Source organism: Gopherus evgoodei, unplaced genomic scaffold, assembly GCF_007399415.2.
Source record: "Gopherus evgoodei ecotype Sinaloan lineage unplaced genomic scaffold, rGopEvg1_v1.p scaffold_50_arrow_ctg1, whole genome shotgun sequence".
Taxonomy (NCBI): domain Eukaryota; kingdom Metazoa; phylum Chordata; order Testudines; family Testudinidae; genus Gopherus; species Gopherus evgoodei.
Window position 1 is genome coordinate 833177 of NW_022060071.1, and position 3775 is coordinate 836951.

General features: G+C 46.3%; 1 pseudogene; it reads right to left on the reverse strand.

Annotated features, from left to right (window-relative positions):
• Positions 1-566: 566 nt before the first annotated feature.
• LOC115643052 lies at positions 567-1503 on the reverse strand (annotated as a pseudogene).
• Positions 1504-3775: the final 2272 nt, after the last annotated feature.

Here is a 3775-nt window from a genome sequence, read left to right on the forward strand (position 1 = left end):
GTCAGAGCTTACGGTGTCAAGGGGCAGTTTTTAAGCGGCCAAGGGGAGGGGTTAGGGTTTGATTGATGGTAAGTGTCTTATACTATTTCCGGTTTCCATACTACTGAATCCCACCATGCCGGCATGCCCATTAACAGAAGGGGTCCACTAATTCCACCATCTCCCTAGCAACCAGCGGGCCTTGTAAGCATGGGTCAAATTGGCTGAGAACAATGGCTTCTTGTCCTGGGACACAGAGACTGATGATAAGAGACTGTCCTTGGTGTATGACGTTTAACCCCAGATTCCAAGATATGACTCTTTAGGGGCCAACATCGCATCGTTCCCCTGGCTCTCCACGAACAGATTGACTTTGTAAATGCTGCTGCCTGGTTTGGTCTCTTTTCCCCGGAGTGTTGTCCTCCCTCAACTGCGGGTGGGGTTGGCCCCCCTAAGCATCAGGTCTTAGCCTCTCTCGACAGAGTGGAGATCAGTAGCTCTTGTTTCCTCGTATATAAGGGTCCAAGGTGCAATAGGTGGTCATGACCTGTGTCACCAGCTCTGGAACTGGATGATGAACTGACTCTTTACTTGACAAACACTCTGATTATCCTCGCACGAAGATGGTTGCTTTTCATGCTGTACACAATTGGATTCATTAAAGGAGGAACCAGCAGGTAGATGTAGTCCAAGATAATTTTAAGCAAGGGAGAAGAGCTCTTCCAGAATCTGTGTATGACAGTCAGGCTGAACTCTGGCATGTAGAAGAGCAGGATGGCGCAGAGGTGGGAGACACAGGTGTTCAGGGCCCTAAGGCATTTTGTTGGGGACGTGATGCTCAGCACTGCTTTGAGGATCATCGCATAAGAGAGGAAAATGTGCAGTGAGTCCAACCTCACCGTTATGACTGTAAAAAACAAGCCATAGATGTTGTTGACTGTAATGTCCGAACAAACCAGCTTTATGACGTCCTGGTGCAGGCAGTAGGAATGGGAGAGGACATTGGCTCGAAAGAATTAGGACCGTTTCAGGAGAAAGAGGAGTGGAAATATTGCTGCCACTGCCCTTAGCACAAACACCAGTCCCATCTTGGCTATTCTCGGCAGGGTTAAGATGGAGGCATATCTCAGCAGGTTACAGATTGCGATGAAGCGGTCAAATGCCATCAACAAGAGCACAGAGGATTCAATGAATTGCAGAGAGTGGATGAAGAACATCTGGGGAAAACAAGCATCAAGGCTGATCTCTCTAGAGTTTAAACAAGAATAGGCCCAGTATCGTTGGTATGGTGGCTATCAATAAGCCAAGGTCTGTGATGGCCAACGTGGAAAGGAAAATGTCCATGGGCTCATGGACGATTGGATCTGTTTTTATAATGAACAGAATGATTGAATTTCCTACTATGGAAATAGCATACATGAAGCAGAAGAAGACAGAGACCCAGAGATGGATGTCTTCTTGCCCAAGTATCCCAGTGAGAAGGAACACTGCAGGTGTGAATGTGGTGTAATTGACAGCTGACATCCCGTACTGGGCAGGTCCGAGAAGTTTTGAACTTTCCTTCTTGAAAGGAAAGAGAAGAGGAAAGTAGATGATATTTAACGAGACATCTTTCTGCTCTGAGTGCAAATCTAGGATTCCCAGAAGCTCAAGGAAGATCAGAAAAAACATAGATTTGGATTTACACCCCCAATAGGATATGCCAATAGGAAGACAGGCACTGTCAGACTGGATCCGACCCGCAGTCCTTCTGGCTTAGTAACCAATTACACATGCGTCAGGGGAAGATGGAGGAATCCCTGCAATAGGGAGCTAGGAGATTAACTGCTCCAAGGGAAAGTTTCCCCCAGGCACCCACTAGTTAGACATATTTTGTGGTGTAAATCCAGTCCCTCTTTGAATCCGGATAATCCCTTGGCCCCATTTATATCTAGTGGATCAGAGTTCCACAGCGTATTTGAGCACTGTGTGAGTTTGCAATAATGACATTCATACAGACAGGGTGTCTAGTCCTCAACTTCAAAGTATGGCCCATTTTATCACGACATGTGTGTACATATATGGCAAGTGCATGGTGAAAATGGTCATTGTGTTTATCTGTCCTGCATTTAAGTTATTCATAAACATGTTTAATTGCCTCATTATGTACCTTATCTTTTTTTCTCTGCTCATGTGGGGTCAAATTATGCCACTCCCTCTTTGCAGCACATGGGATAAATTTTCAGGGTCTGGTTCTGAATTCAATAACAACATCACTCCAGATTCACGTGTGTAAATTCGATCGGAACTGGGATCTATTAACTTTCCCTTACCAAATGCTCCCAGTGATACACTCTGACCCCAAGAATTCCTCCAAGAGAAGCTGAAGTGCTTTTCCCAGCCTATGTTGACTGAATCCAGAGAGTTTGATCATCCTACAGGTTCCCCTTCATCCTCACAGGACCCGCATCTGCTCCCATGCAAGGGATTGTAGTTATCTGATAAGCTACAAGCTAACATGGACAGTTACTTCAGCTGGATGAGGGAGGGGTTGGCATCGCAAATGGGTGAATAGTGCAAACACTAGGTTTGCACTAATATCCAGTTGAGTGTGCTAGCTACTTCAGCCATGCTTTTTTAACAGGTGATGGAGGTAAATTACATAAAAAACTATCACACTGCTCTTTCCTGCACCTCAGCTCTCCTCTTTGCTGAAACACAGACCAGCGGTTCTGTTTTCTCAGGACTTTTTGGAAAGTCTTGCACGGCTATTGTAGAGTTATTGTGTGCATGACCCTGAATGTAAGTATTACAAATGGCTTCTGCTCAGTTAGCAGGGATGAGTTCCATACAGCTGTTCACTGAACAGAGAGTTAATAGCACAAACCCATTGCAAACAGTTACCACTGCTCCTTCCTGTAGCAATTCCAACAACTCTGCCGCTGGCTTTCAATATGCAGACATGTCATGAAATTTGTGTTTGTAATATTTGTATTACAATGAAAAGTTTTGACATAACATTCACACAGCTGTACTTTAGCACACACATGTCAACCACAGGTACAAACCCAGCCGGACATACTGAGCAGGCACAGTGCTCAGGTGCTACAGCCACATTGTGCGGTAGCCCAGGGCCCAGTCTGAGGGTGGGAGAATGGTGAGATTTCACCCCATGAGAAAGGAGGCTACGAGTCCTGACATTTGGCCCTCAGAAACCAGAGAAGGGAAAGAGTTGAACATAGCCCTGTAACGCTGAGGGGTAACTTCAGGGCAGAAGTGCTGGAGTCTTCAGCTAGTCAGGAAACAGAAATACCGGCAAGTCGCATCTTAGGCGCATTTAACATGCGCAAATTCATCTTTGTGCAGTTGGTAAAAACAGGGAAAAAAAAGAAAAATTACAATATAAAAACTGCATCTGTAGTGCAGGCGATTGCGCCCGCCATTCAACTCAATGAGTGATTCACCATACGTGGTTTTCGCTTTACGCGCTGTGACAAAGTTCCTCCTCTACCTTGGTGGGTCCTGCGCTTATTGGCGGATTTGCTCACCTCAGTGATCTTCCCCACAGTCTTGGTCAACTCCTCCTGTGTCTGATCAGGAGTTGGGAGGTTTGGGAGGAACCCGGGCCCGCCATCTACTCCGGGTTCCAGCCCAGGACCCTGTGGATTGCAGCTGTCTATAGTGCCTCTTGTAACAGCTGCATGACAGCTACAACTCCCTGGGCTACATCCCCATGGCCTCCTCCAAACAGCTTCTTTATCCTGTCGGAGAAAAACTCAGTTCTCGCTTTTTGTTTGGGTGCAGCAGAGTCAGATAC